The sequence below is a fragment of the Colius striatus genome, chromosome 1 (genome assembly GCF_028858725.1).
Source record: "Colius striatus isolate bColStr4 chromosome 1, bColStr4.1.hap1, whole genome shotgun sequence".
Classification (NCBI taxonomy): domain Eukaryota; kingdom Metazoa; phylum Chordata; class Aves; order Coliiformes; family Coliidae; genus Colius; species Colius striatus.
In genome coordinates this window covers 118,457,613-118,477,049 of record NC_084759.1, presented here as the reverse complement: position 1 = coordinate 118,477,049, position 19,437 = coordinate 118,457,613, and the positions used below count along the sequence as shown (strand labels likewise).

General features: G+C 48.3%; 1 protein-coding gene across 1 annotated transcript in view; it reads right to left on the bottom strand.

Moving 5' to 3' along the window:
• BOC (BOC cell adhesion associated, oncogene regulated) overlaps positions 1–17,579 on the bottom strand; it is a 56,057-nt gene extending 38,478 nt beyond the window's left edge. Inside the window, exon 1 of the mRNA XM_061988711.1 lies at positions 17,218–17,579. The gene's annotated coding sequence lies outside the window, so the exon portion shown is untranslated. The remainder of the gene's footprint in view (positions 1–17,217) is intronic.
• Between the last annotated feature and the right edge of the window lie 1,858 nt (positions 17,580–19,437).

Below are 19,437 nucleotides of genomic sequence, written 5' to 3'. Positions count from 1 at the left end.
CCTGTGGTGCTGGTAGTTACAGTGCTTGTGAGGAGCCAGAAACCCAGGCCAAGTACACCACAGATCCAAGGGCAAGTCAGCTGATCCCAGCCCTGAAACCACGGGTGCTTGGTGGCACTAAGCAAGTGAAGGGAAACATCAGCGTTCTGCTTCCCACACAAGTGCCTATCCAACAATCAGTGCCTCTCCCTCATGGTTGGCAAGACTGCTGAGAAGGGTACGTGGATCTTCAGGAGGCCAAGAAAAAGGATGAAAAAGCATGCAAGTTCGTACATGCTGTGTACATGAAATTTCCAACTAGCTCTACTGACCTCCATGGGAAAGCATTTGAGATTGCACATGTCAAAAAATGAAGCTGAAACCCAGCACAGCTGACTCTGCACACACGTCTTCAGTCTTTGTGCCCCTGTTTTTCCCCACCTCATCCTGACAAGTGACATCATTCATTTCCAACAGATCAGACCTCTCGTGGCTGTCTAGAAGGGAATGTACAAGACACAAGGCATGTTTCAAGGTAAGCACTGACTGGTGGTGCTGCTTTAACCACCCCTTTGCATGTTTTCAGCCAGCTGCGCTCCGTGCAAGTGATCAAAAATCCACATGCTGCAGCCAAAGTTGCTGGGAAGAGGAAGTTTGTGGTCTCCAGCCCAAAGTTATTGACACCTTTTTTTGATCTGAAGATTGTGTTGATGTTCACAAGGTTCACAGAGGAATTAGGAAAGCTGTTACTCTCCTAGCTAGAGAAAAGAGAACGAGATATCAGAGGACCAGAGAGACTGCTTGTCCTCGTGAAGATGGGGCTTGCAAGTTTAGTTGTGAATAGGGACTCTGCCTGATCCTGCATAAAACCCCTCTGTGTATGTTATGCATATAGTATTGGTCCTCTCCAGCTCTCTTCCCAAGGGAATCCCATCCAGATCAAAGATGTTGGATCTCTGTACCAACTAACAGCCCAGCACCATAGACCAAAACACTTGGTTTGTTTTTTTGTTTTTTTTTTTTTTAATCAGGAAGTCCATGACATAATCTGGAGCCCTGACACAACAGCATCAAGTATTTAGAACGTGGAAAAGATCTTAATGAGTTGCTTTAACTTTCCTTTTTCTGCTCCCCTCCTGTATCCCCATCCTCAGTTTGCTCCTGTGCAACAGCCCTCATGCTGCTCTGGTCCCAACGCTGCAGGGATCCTTTGGCCAAAGGACAAGATGTTTCCCAAGCATCTCGTGCATCATGAGGCAACAGTACTCCCTAACCCCCAAGGGGATGAGCGAAGCAGAGTTCAGAAGCATCCCAAATCCCATCAGGTGCTTCTGGAAGGGCAGGAAACAGCACAGCAGTCCTGAACCCTTGTAACGAACACATTGATTTTGTTTTTCAAATGGCAGCCATGCTAGTTCTGGACCCTTGCTGACACACAGGCAGAGATTTCTCAGCCACTCACTACGGTCTCCAACAAAATCCTTGGACTGTCATTAGCATTTAGTCACAGCACCAGATTTTGGCTGGAGATCATTCATGTCACCTGGGCCACATAAAACAACACGGCCTTGTTTTAAATCCAGGACTTTGGTGTTTCCCTGCATGGTAGAAGTGGGATGACAAAGGGTTAAACTCAATATAACCTTAAAAAAAATTGCTCTTTGCTTTCCGAAGCAAGAACATCTTTGGCAGGGTCCCCATCTGGGAAATGACATCTCGTCCCCCCTCACTTCCCCCTCTTCTCTCCCTGAACTCAGAACAAAGCACTGCACTGCCCAACATGCTCCTCCACTGGTTTCATCTTGGTCCAAATGCTTTCTTGTGTTTCAACTCCTGCCAAAACGAAATACATTTAAAGAAAAAAAAATATAAAAAAGGCATGTGTGGGGCAGGGGGAGAGGAAGCAGAGAGAGTAGAGGGAAGTCATTAAAATTGAATCTTGATTAGCTACCACTGGTAGAGAGAGGAAACAGGGAGGAGATTTTTCTCTCGTGATGTGTTATCTTGAAGCTGAACCCAGTAGGCCCAGACGAGACAAGAGTTCTCCACAGTCCTCCACCTAGGACCAAATTTAACTTACTTTATCTTTCCAATCCACTGCGTGCCATCCCACCACTATCAGAAGAGGCATGATCTTCTTCAAAACAGTTTCCTGCCAACCACCCCGCACATCTTTTTCACCACTCTCCTAGCTGTAGCCCTCCCAGCGTTCCCCAACCCTGCACTGAGCCCCAGTTGGCAGAAATCTGGATGACACAATACAGCTGGCCTGCCCTTGCTGTCCTTTGCACCCTTGTTGCCAAACACAAAGCCTTGGCCATTGCAAAGCCAGAGGGAATCCCAGAGGAAATGAGCCCAGAAGAGATGGCTGTGCATGCTTTGTGGATAAGCCGGATGGGCCAAATGACGAGCCTCAGATTAGCTCTGCCTCTGGCCCCAAAGAGACACTCTCCAGACAGAAAAAAAAAAAAAGCAACCCAAACCAGTCCAATTTGGAGAGTCTGTAATAGTTGAACCCACGGACACACAGAGGATGTTTTTTGTTCCCAGAGTACAAAAGCCCTTGCTTTCCTCTTCATTCCAGCATTTCCCCATCAGGGGTGTCAGAGACAGTTCAAGGCTTCCCAGTAGCCTAGACAAAATTGGGTCTTGCTGCCCTGAGGACAAGTGGCTGGGGAGCTGCAGGAACTGCAGACATCTGGGGAGCCCTGAAGAGCTGGGCAGGCTGAACCTGCTGCCCTTGGAGGGTAGCCAAAAGGTCACTCCTCCAACAGTCCTGTGGCCTGACACATGCCAGTGCTTCCCTCCATAGTTTAGGCTTCCCAAGGTGTGACTTTGGCTTGCAGGCTGCAGGGCTATGCCATTTTGATTCCCCAGGGCTTGCTTGTTTTACAGCTGGTACTCTGCAGCCTGTCAGACAGTGAGAGATTAACTCCTTTTTTAAGTATCTCATTACTGTTATATTTTTAAACACAGCTGGTTGAAAATTTTTCAGCAAAGCCACAGATAAATAAATACTTTAAGGAAATTTCCTGTGATCTGAAAACTTCACCTACTGGTCTAGCCTTTATCAGATGGTATTCTCTCTCCAGTACCCATAAACTTCACCTGCTTTCGCATTCTCTCCTCTAAGGACCAAATCCATTGAACCACCCATAAAACATCAAGATTACACTGCCTGCACTGTCTGAGACTTTAACAACCCCCCTCTCCATCAGCGCAGCATGCACATATTCATTTTTGGCCCACCTGATGACCTTCTGTATTCCTTGTAAATAGTGACACCACCTCCCAAGCAAGGCCCGAACATTCACATCCTGAAAACCCATCTCCCAGCTCTGTCTGCAAAATAGCACTTTTTGTGCTCTTCAGGAGAGAGAAGACCGAGCAGAGCCAACCAGCACTCTGACTGGCTTTCCTCTTTTGCAGATCATCCTGTGTGTCTCATCAGCTCCCATGCCTCCCTCCTAGCCAACTCGGATTAGAAAGCAATCGGTTTCTACAGTTGTGGACAACAATCAAAGTCACCATCTCTCATGGCATCCTACATAAAATAAATAAGAAAAACAACACTACCCACCACCTTCTATTAGCAGTCTGTTAAGGAAAGCAAAGAGTCACCCACTTCTGAAGAAGCCTGATATGGAAAGCGGCATTTCTCTCCTGCCTGTCCCTGCCTGCCAGTGGCAGACAAAGTCTATTTAGCAGCATCTGTACAAGACATAGCTATTACGTAAATAATGTCCTGGGGCCAGCTGAGAAAAGGGGCCTCAAGCATGAGGCTCTGCATATGGAGCAATGAAAGTACTTGCCCCCAAAAGGCTGCCTTTCTACTGTATTTCTCATTTTACCAGGGTGGTATACGTTTAAAGCCCCTTCAACCTTGGAAGAGATGGAGCTCCCAGTCTCCTCACCCAAATGCTAACCCGTTTCTTGTAGCCCAAAAAAGGAAATAAATTCAGGACCAAATCACTTCCAGTACTTTTTTTTTTTCCAGGCTATTGTTATGTGGCTGCATTTGGAAGAAATGGAGAAAAACAAATACATGACTGTGGTTAGTGTCTGTCTTAGAATATGGGAAGAAAAAATTAAAACAAACCCCAGTCCCAATCCTTGTTTTATACATTTAGTCATTTTTGGAGAAAACTGTAAACAGAGACTGTAAGCAGAAAACTGTAAAGAGACCGGGAAGAAACAGCAACACTGGCTTCAAGGGTGACAACAAGAGAAGCAGAACAGAAATGAATCTACTCTCCATCTATTAAAGTATGCTGTACAGCCCAAGAAATTCTTGAAAGCCCCAGCAATTGTCTAAGCTGAGAAGTCTACTTCCAGTGTTTCAAAGGACTGGGTTTTTTTTGCTGTGACTTTATCAATTTAGAAAGCCTTTTTAATGCAAAAATGACCTTTGCCTGTGGCATTAGCAGGCATTTCACATCCTCTCCAAAGACTCACCCCAGCAGTGGTTTGGGAGAGCACAGCAAACCTCTGACATTTCCTCACTTGTCTACCAGGAAAAAAATAATATTTACAACTCCTTTCATCTTCCAAAGATCCTCACTTACTGTCCAGTAAAGGAACGTAAGGAGTATTCAAACTCCTTATTTTACAGAGACTCCTTTAAGACCTCAGTATTAGGTACTCTACAAAGCCACAATAAAAAGACATCCTCTGCCTGAAGGACATTTATCTCCAATTGCTTACAGAGATTGTCAACGCTTTCTTTGAGAAGGAAAGTCTGTGACTGCCCCATAGCACTAAATACCCCTAGAAAAAAAAACTTTCACTGTTCAGTCATCTGTAGACCAGCTCAGCCAGTACCTATCCTCCAAATTATGTTAAATACTGTCACTTGCTACAGACCACAAATGCAATATTAGAGGCAGAAAGGAGTAAGGACTTTCTCCCTGTAGCAACTCGGAAATCTCAGCTATGTAAGGGAAACACAATCTCAGAACTACCAATAGGGAAATTATTGACCATTTCTTAATTTGGAAAATACCATAAACTCTTTTAGGATGAAAACCACTCCCCAGTTCTAAGGAAATGCTGCTCCATGATTTTAGAATAAGTTGTGCAGCTGGCAAACACTCTACCCTGGGATGAGTAAAGCATATTGTTCTCATATAGCCACATCCACAACATGCTGCAGGATTTAATCCTCATGAAAGAGATAAGCTATATAAACATAAACTGTAACAATGGGAGAAAAAGCAGCTTCCAGAATTCCCTCTGCAAGCCCAACAGAGAAATGGCGAGAGTTTCTCTCTGCATTCCTTGCCAGCTGAAGTTTGTCTGTACCTCTGCTTTGCTTTGCCGATAACAAACATCTATCAGGAGTGTCTTTCACCATGCAAGAGGGAAACACATCCATTGCAGCTCTCAGGGCTCTGCCCCCCAGCAAAGCCTCTGGAGAGCCTCTGCTGTGCAAGCCACAGATAAACCTCTGCTGGTCTTACTCAACTACAAAAGCTATGTGGAAAATGAGCCTTTTTTTTGCAGCCCCCAAGTAGTTAAGGAGACTTCTGCCGGAAAAAAAAACCCCCACACAAGAAGCTTCTGGCAGAGGCGATCTCTCGAGGTCCATCTCAGATATGCGTGTCTTTATTTTAGGGTCTTCCTTCCCAACTCTTAACTATCACTAGCTTTTACTCATTTATTTCTTCAGCAGAAAGCTCCAGAAGCCCAAAGGCAGCAGACTCCCAGATAAAGCTCTTGTTCTGTGGCTCATTAACAGCTCACTGAGGCTTTTTGGCTTGGAGCCTACATGCCCCTTGCAGATGCTGGCACCTCAGTGTATGCCAAATCTGCCAGACCCACTAAGTTGCTTTTTTTGGCTGCCTCTAAGGAGTTGGGTCATCACAAAACTCTACTAGTTTTCAAAATGCTGTGAGAAAGGTTGTCAGAGACTCAAAAATGTTGCCTTTGAACCCCTGAGCCCCAATCCACCAGCCGGGGGGAAAGAAGGGCAGGAGAGATGTGGCTTTTCTTTCAAGGACGGTATTTCTCCAGAATAACCTCTGGGCAGGCAGCAGCCCCGCCTGCAGCTGCAGGCAGCCACCCTGCCTGGGCAAGGGCTCCCCAAACCCGCTCCGACATGCCAGCACCCCACACTCACTCTGGGTCGGCAAGGGCTGGGAGCATGTCTCCATCAGCAGGTTGCTGCCTGGGGAGGCACCTCTAGTTGTTCCTTATCAGCCTTCCCCAAAACAAGTAAGGACAGGGGCATCCGGGATAGGGCTCAACAAGCCTTTCTCAGCCCAGGCAACTGTTGTTGGCGGCACAGGGATCTCAGGCTGAGGAAGAGAAATTAAGGACAAAATGGGGAGAAAGGGGAGCACGAGGGGCTGGCAGTAGCCCCTGCATCCTTGGGAGGCAGCATGCACAGGGGAAACAGGGGCACACTAGCAGCCTCAGCTGCAATCCTGTTCTCCCTCCTCATTGCAAGGTCTGAGGAAAAAAAAAATACAGTCTCTCCAGCAAAACTGAGAGGGATGTGTGGGCCTGGAGAGGAAGATATTTTCTCTAAGCATGAGGAGGGATGGAACAGCACAAACCTATTTGACACCTTCTCCATCCCACATCTGGCCTAAATCAACTGCACAGAAAATAAGGCAACAGTTACGTTGGTGCTTCCTTGCAGCCTTTCATGAACAAGAGGGGAACCTGGGACCAACAGAAAGTAAAAAGTCATAACTGTGCAGCTGTCTGGCATCTCTCACCACTCTTCCACTCCCAGGGCACTGACTGAGCCAGGGAGAAACTGCAAAGGCCCAAACACCTCATCTAAGATCTCTTCTATAATTAAGCTACTTAACTTACAGAGGGTAGATCAAACCCACTTGCAAAATGAAGGAGTCCTGTTTCAGATAGGCTCCTCTCCCTGCAGAATAAGGAGTCATCTCTTCATCCAGTCACAAAGAACCCTTGGCTACATGGTGCTATTAAAAACAATATGTTTCAAAGCATTCCTCTAAGCAAAAAGCCTATGACTGCAGCTCAGGCTGTTATTCACACAGCAACAGGGCATGGCCACGAACAGGCATCCAGGAGAGTTTGCCCATAACATTTTGCAAATAGGTGCCAGAAGAGGATGCATATGCTTACAGTACTGTAAGTCAGACAGGAAAGGAAGGGTGAAGGAAGCTGCCCAGCTGTCACTGAAGCAATCCTAGCCTCCCTGAAAGCTAGATCCCAGTTACCCCATCAAGCCAGGTTTTGCTTATGTCCTGCCGCTGGCAGCCACACAGCCACTCCATCCTGGGCTACCTGTGCCTGCAGAGGTTGGGTTAACATTCAGGTACCTCTGTGGGTCTCCAGCCAAAGGCTTAACACAGCCTGTAGCTCTCAGCAAGAGCAGCTCTTTGTAACCCTGCTGCTCCTCATCCCTCTTGCTGCACCTCTCTATAGTGTAAGGCACCTCCGGGCTGACCATGGAGAGGTAAGCAACATCTCCTCTTGCACCTGAGCCTCAGTGCAAGCTACAGATTTGGCCTCAGCAGCATCTGTTGAGTTTATCCTTGGCTTGTGCACTGAAAACCTTTGCCTCCAGAGCAGGAGGAGCACAGTCCCAGACCCCCCAAGAAAGAGGGCACACGAGTTACGTAATGGGATTGTTATACTTGAGATTGCATGCTGCAAGCAAAATGCTGTTATTACACTGGCTTTCTGCTCTCCCAGCTATCTTTCAAAGCACAACGCTGCAACTGGAAAGTAGCTGACAGGAGAGAATCATAACTGGCTCCTTTCCTTCCCCTTCAGCCACATGCTCTTGCTTTCCACCACAGCTCTGCCAGACCTCCTGCTCATCTCCCTTCCAAAGGCAGGAGTTTGAGGCCTGCGAGACCAGATGCCCACCCCAACGCAATGCACGCCACGGCCGCAACCAGCTACACCTGCAGTGCCAAGCATGGCAGACAGGCAACCACTTGTTGGAACATATAAAGCCATCTCACTCTTTATTGACTGATAGGACCTGAGGGCTAAGGAAGATGAGACTCTCACCTGTGGACAACTCTCAGTTTCAAGGCAGACAACTCTCAGTTAGGCTGTTGTTAGCAGGTCGAGAGAGGTTCTACTCACCCTCTACTCTGCCCTCGTGAGACTGCATCTGGAATATTGTGTTCAGTTCTGGGCCCCTCAGTTCAAGAAGAACAGGGAGCTGCTGGAGAGAGTTCAGCACAGGGCCACCAAGATGATTAGGTGAGTGGCACACGTCCTTTATGATGAAAGGCTGAAGGAGCTGGGGGTCTTCGGCTTGGAGAAGAAAAGACTGAGGGGTGATCTCATTAATGTTTAAAAATATATAAAGGGTGAGTGTCAGGAGGATAGAGCCAGGCTCTTCTCAGTGATGGCCAATGATAGGACAAGGGGCAATGGGTATAAACTGGAACACAAGAGGTTCCAAAGAAATACAATGAAGAACTTCTTCACTGTGAGGGAGCACTGGAACAGGCTGCCCAGATGGGTTGTTCAGTCTCCTCCTCTGGAGGCATTCAAAACCGACCTGGACGAGTTCGTATGTGACCTACTCTAGGTGGTCCTGCTCTAGCAGGGGGGTTGGACTAGATGATCTTTCAAGGTCCTTTCCAACCCTCAAGATTCTGTGATTTTGACCTCCTCTTCTGAAGAGCAGAGAAAGGCAGAGGATGGAGCACAGGACTGGTATCGGGCAACATGGAGTCTGTACTAAGCTCCAGACCTGCCCTGCTGAGTCACTCCAATGTGTCTTTTTTCGTGCTCCATTTTTACTTCTTGTTGTGCATTTGTCTTGCTGTTTTGAATAAGGATGTAGGAATTGTCTCCCATTACAAGGCAGCATTGCATCTAAAATGGTCATGTCCCAGCCTTGGTTAAAACTTGTAGACACAACTGTAAAATAAACAATAATTTAGGTTTTGGGATACAGTGATGGGGGAAGATGGCGTGGCAGGCCCTTCTCAGGCCTTCACCCAGAGAGTTGATATTAAGAAATTTCTACTTCAGTGCCGGAGTTATGCAAAAACTGGGTTATGCTCACATTTTTTTGTGGCTGCTGAAATGTTTGCGTGTTTGCTTGGTTACTAGTTTGGGGAACTTTTTTAAAGGTGGTTCTTTGAAGTGGCTCGGAGGTTAGGGATGTCCGAAGCTATCTCAGGGGAGGCAAATTATAGGGTAGAGCGCAGGTCAGACACCAACCATAAACACGGCTTGACACTTGGCTCTTAATGTTGGTCTCTTTTTCCTCCTCCCCAAAACTGCAGTCCAGGCAATTGTGAGGAAAACTGGACAACTACACATTTAGCAAATATGTTCCTGCCTAACTTGCTTCATGATGTAAACAGTTGACCCTTTGCTCCCACAAAAGACAACAGGTGGCATCAGCAGGATCCCACAGCATGTATTGCCTATTTGCATACCAAGCAAATACAGAGTTCTCATTAGTAGACAGGTACCTGTCCTGTGAGATACAGGGCTGGCTTCTCTTGCTGTAGCCATATAAACCATACTGCTCTCCCCTAACGCTTCCCCAAACTGGCTTCTCACCTCCCTGCCAAGAGGGGAGTAGGGTCAGCAAACACAAGCTCAGGCTCAGGCAGCTTCAGCTCCATCTGTTAGCATTGACCTCCCTTTCTTGGCATCCATCATTGAGCTAATAATGGGCTGCATGGTCACTGAGTGTAGTTGACCATGATCCTGAGACCTTCTCCCTCTCTGCTAGCTGGGCAACCATCTCTGGCAATGCCTGGAGCTAGAGTGCCAATGTACTATTGCAATGTTAACAGCAGCTCAGGCACCTAGAGCAGATAGATCCTCAAAAGCAACTAGCCCTTGTGCTGCCTTGGACTCTTTCTCTATACCATTGCAGAAGCATTCAGGCACAAGCTGGCAGGCAACCAGGAGCTCTGCTCCTCACCTGCTGGTAAGCAAAGACTTTTTCCCTTCAGGCCAGCCCCAGACATCCCAAGAAAAACATCAAAGTGATGAAACAGTGAAGAAGAACACATCCAGAGCAGCTGGCGTGCCTCTCTGAGGAGTCCTCCATGGAGCTTCTCACAGCCAGGTCTAACTGTACAAGCCTCCAGCTCCAGATGTAGCTGAGAGCTGCAACATCCCTACCTCTCAGCAGGCCAAGCAGGGTAAGTTCTCACAGGGACTGAAAAACCAGTAGATGTCAAGCCTTCCTTGTGCCAGGATCCCACAGCTCTGCTGTGGTCCATTTGGCCATACCACAAGGCCTCAGAAGGAGCCTGCAATGAGGTATTCCTCCTTGGATTCAGATCCCATTACAACTGGATAATCAGGCCATCTTCTGTCCAAGTGGCCCTGGCTTAGAAGTTTCACTTCTTGCAAGCCAAGATGTGACCAATACTCACTTCTGAAATGAGAGTCCATTTCCATGCAGGAGTATGTGGTCAGGACTAATTTTGATCGTTGTTACACTGGTGGCAGTGGGACTGTCCCACAAACCTGGCAAGCACGACTTTGTACTCAAAAGTAAGGGGAGAGCTTCCTGGTGTATCAATGCAGAAATTTCATTGGCTTCACCACACCATTAAAGTCATCCCAGGTGTTTTTGAAAAAAAATCCCACCCAGCATGTTTTTGAAAACAGCTGACACTGGGACTCAAACCCACCCCTTCAATCTGACATCACTTGGGTTTGTTAAACAAGAGCCTTTCTTCTGGGGGAGGGGGGTGGAAAAACCCAAACCTAAAAAACATCACATTCCCATCACCGTTCAGAGGGCCCAAAGGAATCTCTCACTGATGGCGGCAGACTCTAAAAAATCGGGCCAGGTAGTCCCGTTTACCACCCACAGCTGAGGAACGTGCAAGCTAGCACTACATTCCTGCCCCAAAGGGGACTGCCATGCAGTGGAGGGCTGGAGCAATGAGAACGCTCTGCATGTCAGCTACAGCTCAGGGAGCTATTTGGGACAGAAGGCAGTAGATGAAGTAAATTATTATTCCACATCCAGAACACTATTGGCTTCCAAATAATTGTCTATTTGTGTGCGTGCATGCACAAGAATTCTTGCGCCATGGTCTCTGCCAGCGTATTCCCAGCACTGTGACTCTCCGGGGACAAGGCCCATACTTGTATTCAATCTCGGCTTTGGATCTCAAACACTAAGGTTTCAGATTTTGTTTTAAAAAACATTTTCTCTGGCAACTGGGCTGTTAATGGATTTGATGTTTTTGCTCTCGCCTCCTCCCTACCTTTAAAAGCTTGGCACCAAAGGGCTGCTTTGAAGATAAGGCCAAATTTGCAATTTAAGGGGAGTAACTTCATAAAGCCAGACGTGAAGGGATGGAGAGGAGGAGGGGGGAGGAAAAAAAAAAAGGCACCAAAAAACACAACCCAGGAGCCACTTTGCCTGTTGAGATGTACACTGTACAGTACATAGGATTACAATGGCCTCTCTGTACCACCACTGGCTGGAGCCATAAATTCGCTGCAGCTGCAGTACTCCTACCTACGCTAGACTCCCCAAGGGTCACACTCAGAGAGGGGCTCCTCTACAGCCACACACTCGGCTGACCCTGCAGCCCAAAAGCATCCCACAGCCCTTACTGACTCCTCATCCACTCAGCATGCTGGGGCCAACCTCCCCAGAGGCAATCACAGGAGCCTCCCATTGGGCTGACAATGCCACTGAAACCAACCCTGGTCCTTTATCCTGGAGCATTTTGCAGAGCCCGCAAACCTACAGGTCCTCTCTGTCTCCAGCAGACCTATCCTCAACACCACAAGGAGGCAGGGAAGTGCCACTGCAGGTGGAGAGCTGAGGCAAAGAGCAGCCGGCCCCAGTCTGGAGTGGGGAAATCTGCAGTGTAGAAGAGAACTGAACCCAGCTTTCCTCACATCCCAGGCTTGCGCCTCGAAACATTGGCATCACTAAGCGAGGTGGCTGCTCTACGTAAAAACACCAGGATAAATTAGAGTGACATTATCAGAAGCAGTTGCATTTTGCTTATAAATTCTAGGCCAGTGTATCCACTTTAGAGTTTTACTTCTCAAAGACTACCTCAGTAGATTTAGATTACCACGAATTTTCTTAACCACACACAGCTCAACACACTGGTTTCCTGGGCTTTGCCTAACCTGTCCTTTTCTTAGATAGAAGACAAATAAAAAGCAACTCCATTTTGGTATTTGAAAGCTGACAACGTGGTCCTGACAGGGATCTTTACACTCTTTTCCACTCCACTCTTGTGACTTAAAGAACAGCAGAAGGGCCTGATGTGCAGTCTTTACACACACACGCTTGTCCAGACTCGCTGTTATTGCAACCAGCAAACCCATCCTTACATTTGGCAGTGGACCAGAGCTGTGGCTTTGCATAAGAGTACGACCTGCTGGCTAATTTCTCTGCCAGAGTGGACCGTAGAGAGCCAAAATGGCATTGCCGCTGCAGGGCTCAGGGTGAAAAGCTTACTGCCTACGCCAGGCACAGAAGTTAATGAAAAATGACCTGTTTCCAAAACACCATCTGGCTTTCACAGACATATATAGAGACACCACAGCCCAAAACCTCTGTGAACTCAACAACAGTGGGTTTTCATAGGGGCAACATGCTGTGGTGTGGTTTGGACTTTGCCCAGCAAGCCTCCAACAGACTGCACGGGCACAAGGTGCAGTCACCATCCTCACGTCTAAGGGGAGATCAGGGAAGGGTTTCGGACACAGCATAGCAGACTACCCAGAGCAGCTGAGCAAAAAAGCAAGGGGAAAGTTTGGCTCTCACCTCTCTGCTGGCACACTGCCCATGAGGAGGGCAAAGAAGCTCAAGCACGTCCCACACGCTCCCTGAAGCACATTTCCCTCCATTGATCCCCCCAGAGCCAAAATAAATTGGCACTGTCTCTTGCTCAAGAGCTCCTACAACACACAACAGCAGCCCTAAGAATCCTTCTCAGGCACCCAACGTGTGCTGCGCCAGGTGCTCTGCTAACAACTCCATCAGGCACAGCTGAGCCTCCCATCCTACTTGTCCCTTTGCAGGGAAGAAGGAGGCTATTTTCATAAAAGCAACATGCAGCATCCTCAGGGCAGAGATCTGTCATTCCCTGTTTGTGTAGAAAGTGCTGCGCTGCCTATGGCAGTTTTGGGACTGTGTAACCATTGAGTGGGGGTTTTTCCCCCCCTGCAACAAATATCTTCCTGTGCTCTTCAGCTGACTTGCTTCTATTGCATCCCCATTCCTTTTGTCTCAGCTTCCCATGGATGCTCATACAGCCGTGTTGTTGCTGGAGCACATGCTCCTCTGGTGAGTAGACTCTAAAAAACTCTTGCGAGCAAATATGCATATGAAGCAAGTTTTGAAAGCTTCCCATCCTGCAAGCATTCCCTCCAGAAAACTGGCTTCAAGCACCATGTTCAGCCAACGAAGCACCAGAAACAATGCTGTATGATTTGGGGCCAAGAGGAACTAAACCAAATACCAGGAAATTAAAAAAGATGCTTGTGATACCTTCTGTTGACTGATTACCCGAAGCACAGAAAACTGGAAGATGATATTTGCCCTCGTTCTACGTAAGGACCTGCAACTCATTTAGTCATTATTTGCCTTAAATTGTTCCTGTGGCCTAGGACTGGAATACGTAACGACCTCTTAAACCGAGACTGGCCACAGGAGCACCAAAACACACAGCAGCAGGTTTTTCCCTCGGGATGTTTTCAGTCTAACCAGAAACAGGAAGTCTCCAAAGATTTGTAAGAGAGCTTTTTCCTTGCGGGATATCCCATCACAACTGTATAGACTTCAAACTGTAAAGTTTTTAGCCCGGGAGGTAACGGTCTAAACCAAAAGATTTGCAAGCCTTGGTTTGTAACGTGCCAGCAGTAATATATCAAGTCATCTCTGCACATTAAAGAAGTCCAAGGGAATTGTGCCTCATACGTCTGAGGCATCCAGCATTGGGCATTAAAATGAACAATTCACCATTATTTACTGCCAAAGAAACTTTTGTTAACCTGGAGTTATGTTGGCCTGCTGCTGCTGGAACTTCTTGCAGGCTGAGCAACATCGAGACTGACTGAGCCCAAGTTCTCTGAAAACTCATCGGTGGGCCAACCCAGGCTAAAACAACCAACATAGTCCCCAATGCACTCTTCCCTGCTCCTGTCTTCCCCGAGACACACAAGAAGGGGTTTTGGGGAGACAGTCTGTCTTTGCCTGGGAAAAGGAAGTGATTTCAGAGGTGCCTCTCCAACCCTGCAGTGTTCCCTGCACAGTACAGTGGGTCCTCACCAATGCGCCCAAGCTCTGCTCTGAGAGACATGGCAGTGGGTGCCAGTCTGCTGGCAAGAGTCAACATGGGGGGCAACATCTGCCCTGACACAGTGCTCACTCTGTTGGCACAGGGTTTTTCCCCATTTAAAGCATGGGAAAACCAAGGCACAGGGCTGCAGAAGAAACTGTGTAAGCTCACACAGGGTATGTGCATTGGCTAAGGACACAGCCCAAACACCTCCACATCCAAACCCATGCTTCTACCTCAGGAGTGTCTTCCCTGCCCTATCCACCCATCTTCCCTCCCACAGCCCAGCTAGAAGTAGTAATTATAGTTGTGGTTTGGGGTTTATTTGCTATGCTGTGCATGTTATCAGACTGCAAGTTTTCTGTGCTCACGAGGACATATGACTTGGGAAGAGGCAGGTAGATATGGTGGTGATTCAGTAACAATGACAAGAAACTGCAAAAATTCAAGTCTGCCCTAAAGTGACTAGTTTTCTTAACTCAGAAAAGGAAGTTACCCTTCCGCTTCACTGCAGAGGATGGGGATAAAGCAGGCTGCTTGCTTCACAGCCCCACCTGCAACGCTCCTTGCTTGGCAGGATGCTCCAGCGCTATGGCTCTCAAAGGGTCAACTCTGCTAGCCTTAGTCAGGTGGAAGGAGCTGCACCAACATGCTGAAAGCACTGCGGGGCTGCCAGTTTGGTACTGAAGGCTTGGAGGCTGTCTGCTGTAAAGTTTTGAGGACAGAACAGAATTTCAAGAAGTGAGAGTGACTGGGCAACCATTCACATTCAGTGGAGCAAAACTCCAAGTCTCATATCCAAACATCTCTGCAAACACCGGGCACTGAGTTTCAATTTGCAGTTTTTAAAGAGACTCTCGCTCTGTGCTGCTGTATGATGTTCGTACAAGATACAAAAAACCTTTTTCCAGTCTGTAGGGATACAGAGCACCTCTAAGACTTACATGCCAGTCTGTACCACATACATTCACCTGTAATACTTCTTCTTTGTACCAAGCAGATAAGAGATATGTGTGGATACTTGTAGTGGGATATCTCTCAAAGAAAGGTCCTGTGGGCCTGTGTGTGTATGGGAGAGGGAGAAAACTGAACTTGCCTTTCAAACATACATGGACCCTTCAGATGAATTCTTTTCCCCCTACTACGCCAGCAGGGAGGACTGCACTGTATCTGATTTCAACCCTCACAGCAAACACCTACTTGGGACCTCATCTGCTTTGTACATGCAGGATGAATTCCTCTAATTGTATCTAGAGGGGAGAGGTAAGAAAAGTACATGGGACAAAACTCCATTTATTTCTTGTCAGAGAATATTATGCACCCAGCAGGGAGCTCACAGCTCTCCCTAATTGTCCTATTTACTTCAGAAAATCCCAAGATGACTCATATTAGCATGGGAAGTTATTTCACCTTCATTTCTTTAGGTCACTTAAATAAACAGAACAAATCTTCGCTTCAAGCCCAGGATGTGCTTCTACTGAAATCCCTTCCTGAGCCATAAACCTCAATATCCAACCCATTACATAAAACGGTCTGCATGTGTGCATATATGCATAAGTACACAAGAACCCTCCTCTAAACCTGTGCACGCTGCAGCAGTTAGTTTCAAAAGAAAATAAAACTATGATAAAATCCTACTTACAAAACGCCCACATTCTTCTAATATTTTTCACAATAGTTTTTCAGCCCATGGGAAAAGAAAAGAAACTTTAATGGCAGATTGCAAATGAATGTATCAAAAAGACACCAGGGTAGCGATGTAGAAATTAACAGAATGGGATACCAAGAAAAACAAGCAATTTAAGACGTGTCAGGAATTACATGGGGGCACAGAATGTGTGTGCAGATTCCTGTTAGCCCACTCACATACTGCTGCAGAGAGGTCAAGAGAGTTTCTTTAAAACAAACAAGGACAAACTCCCCCCTTTAATAGACCTGAACTGCCTTTCCCAAAACGACACTGAAATAACACTTTGGGTACCAGAATCAGTTGAGGAAGTGCCCAAAGACACAACACTTGTATTAAGTATCTTTTGCTAGTCAGAGGTATCAGATAAAGTCCACTATTCTTTTTCAAAGTAAGTATTAGCATCCACACAGCACTTCAAAAACTCTCATTTGGACATGGCTACAAAGTCTGCATCTCACTTTCTCCCCAACATATTTTCTATTTACAGTCACCATCCACAGGACCTGCCAAAGTTGCAGACCAAGCAGTGAGGCACGAGTGCACAAACCCTACAGCATCGCAATGCCGACCAGCAAATTACTTTCCTTGACTCAAACCGCTCCTCATCCTTGCACCAGGGTTAAAAACTCTGAGAGTAGCACAAGAAGAGGATAAAAAAAAATTATTCAACTATCCACCCCTACTCTTCTTTGCAGCAGCAACAGCACCAGACCCTTCACGGGGCACAAACTGAAAATGCTTTTGCATCTGCAGAAGCCGGGTCTTGCCTGTAAACTTCCGTCAGCTTTTGACAAGAGTTGGAGCAATAGAGGATGAACCTGGGGATTATTTTACACAACTTTTCCTTCTCCCCCTCTCCGCTGCACACCGTCCCTCCTGGACAGCGGTGAGGACGGGGCGATGTTGCGGACCAAGGTTTTGGGGAAGTTTCAGGCAAGCACCGCGGTGTCTGTGCATGCACTGGGCCCTCCATTAACGCCAACCGACCGAGGAGGAAGAGCTGAAGGGAAACGGCCGAGCTCCCCACATCTCACCTGCCTGAGCGAAAACAAGCCCCACATGGGTAGGAACCAGCGACTCTCTACTCACATCTCCCTTTGCCACATCTCCCACATCCCTACGCAGAAGCCCTTCCTCGCATCCCCTCGACACCAAGTTCCCAAACTCTGACACAAAGATTGTCCGCCGCCGCCGCCGCGGGCTGAAGCAGTGGGGGAAGCCCTGCACCCCGCCGCCCGCCACAGCCGTCCTCCCGGCCCCTCGCCAGTGCCGCTGGGCCCGGGCCCCCTTCGCTTCACTCACCGCGGTCTCCAGCGGAGCAGGCGGGGGAAACACAAAGATGCCCCAAACGAAGGGAAGCAACAAAGAGGCTTAACTCCAGGAGCGGAGAACTTCCAGGCCGGATCTGCGGGGAATTCAGTACACACACACACAGAGAAGAAAAAAAAAAAAAAGAGAGAGAGAAAGAGCGAGGGGAAAGCCTGGCTTTTGGGGGGAGGAAGGAGAAGGCGGGGAGCCCTTGGTTTGGGGATGGTGGTTGTGTTTTTTTCTGCGGGTTGCCGCTGGGGATGGAGGGCCGCGCAGAACTCAGGCGCGGAGGGAGGAGGAGGGAAGAGGCGCCGGGATGCGGGAAGCCAGACCCTCCATACGGGAGACGGCTTTTGGATGACTGAACTCCCAAACAATTCCCTGCTCTGGCTACTCCTGCCCCAGAGCCTCCCTCCTCCCCTCCCCCTGAGGAGGAGGGAAGAAGAGGAGGAGCCAGAGGAAGGAGAAAACGCAAAATTAAACCTTTTCCCCAAAAGCCAGGCAGCGGCAGGCCCCCGTCCGGTGTCCATCTCACCCCCCTCCTCCCCAAATAACATAAACCGGCATCATCTGGCCGGCGCCTACCCCCAAAGGAGGCCGCTGGCACCCTCAGGGCTGCTCTCCGCCGCCCGCCACGCTTCTCCTCCCCGCCCCCCCCCCGCGTCTCTCCCGACAGGCGGAAGCGGGAAAGTTTGGCCGAAAAGTTTGGCCTGGGCGGAGGGAGGCCACCGCGCCGGCAGCGGGTACGGGGCGGCAGGGTCGGCGGTCCCCCAGGCCTGGGGGCTGGCGGGGTGTGGCAGCCATTAGGCCTCACTGACTGCAGTGGCCGGGCCCGGCAGCTCACAGAGTCCCGTGGGCGCCCCTGCGCCGGAGGCCATCCGCCTCGTCCTGGCTCAGCACCCATCACTGTGACCGAGGCCTTGGGCAGTCGTTAGCGCATAAGTACCAGCCGGGAGGCGTTCCCCTCTTCTCAAGAGGGACCAAACACAGGGACTTGGGTAGAAATTGCTCCAACCACCTGTCGAGCTTCCCAGGGAGCCTCATCTGTCCCCACAGGACCAGGCAGGCACCTGCTGAAAAGGAGCGCAGGAGCAACCATATGAGCATGGCCACAGATCTGCCCAGCCCTAGGCCGTGCCCTCCTCCAGGCTGCCTTGGTGGCAAGCTGCCTGCTGGCAATAGGCAAAAGCCTGTTATTGCTTATGTGCCTCAGTTTCCCCAGTTGTGCAGCGTAAGTGTATGCTTAGCCGCCTCACAAGCAAAACCAATGTCTGTAAAGGAACCTGAGGTGCTTTCCCTGCCTGGCATCACCCACAGGCTCATTACCTTCAGTTCCCATCCTGTTAGAACTGCTGTCAGACCTGCAACAGACCGTCTGGATCAGGACATGAAGATGGTTGAAGCAAAGTGAAGGCAAGGAAGGAGAGAAGGAAGAAGAGAAATGATTGTGTAAAACACAAAGCTTTGCATGAATCTGGGTTAAATAAGATACCCCAAAATGTTTATTTCTAACCACAGTTTCCCCCCAAAGCTCAAGGAGTAATATTTTGCTGAATGAAGACAATCCCTCCCTTCCCATGGAGGTCAAACAGTCCATGCATGATTTTAGCCAACTGGTTTCAAGAGAAGTGACAGATTCCTTGTAACCCATAAGGTGTGCAACTTCTGTGCAGGTGATGTGGAGAAAACTGAGACAAGAAGTAAAAGACTTTTGCTTCTGACCATCTGCCCTGGAAGGTGCTTTTTCTCAGGGAAAGCATCTCAGGCACCAATTTTTAGAAAAAGCAATGACACCACTCCCGGGACTTAAAGCAAACAAGCTCCTGCTCATTGTGTCTGTTCCCCTCCCCCCCCCCCCCCAAAGGATGAATACATGCCCTAAAACATAAGTTTACCCAGAGGTGCAGGGAAATCCTCCATCTTTCAAAGCCTTTCAATAAAGACTTGCTTGAAACAAGTCAGCCAGCACTGAAAGGTCAGGATAGGTTTCTCACATCTTTGCCATGCACAGGGCATAGATGATAAATGTGAGCTGTAGCTGAGAAATATGAAGTCCTGTAGTTGCAGAAGAAGATGAGAGTTAAAGTTTCTCCTCATGTCACCATTAGGCTTCAGAGTTATTCCTGCTTAGCAGCACTGTAGAAGGGGCCTGCACTCCTGGGTTACCCATTTCTCACGTGTAAGGATAATTTGAAGGATTTGGGGTTTTTAATA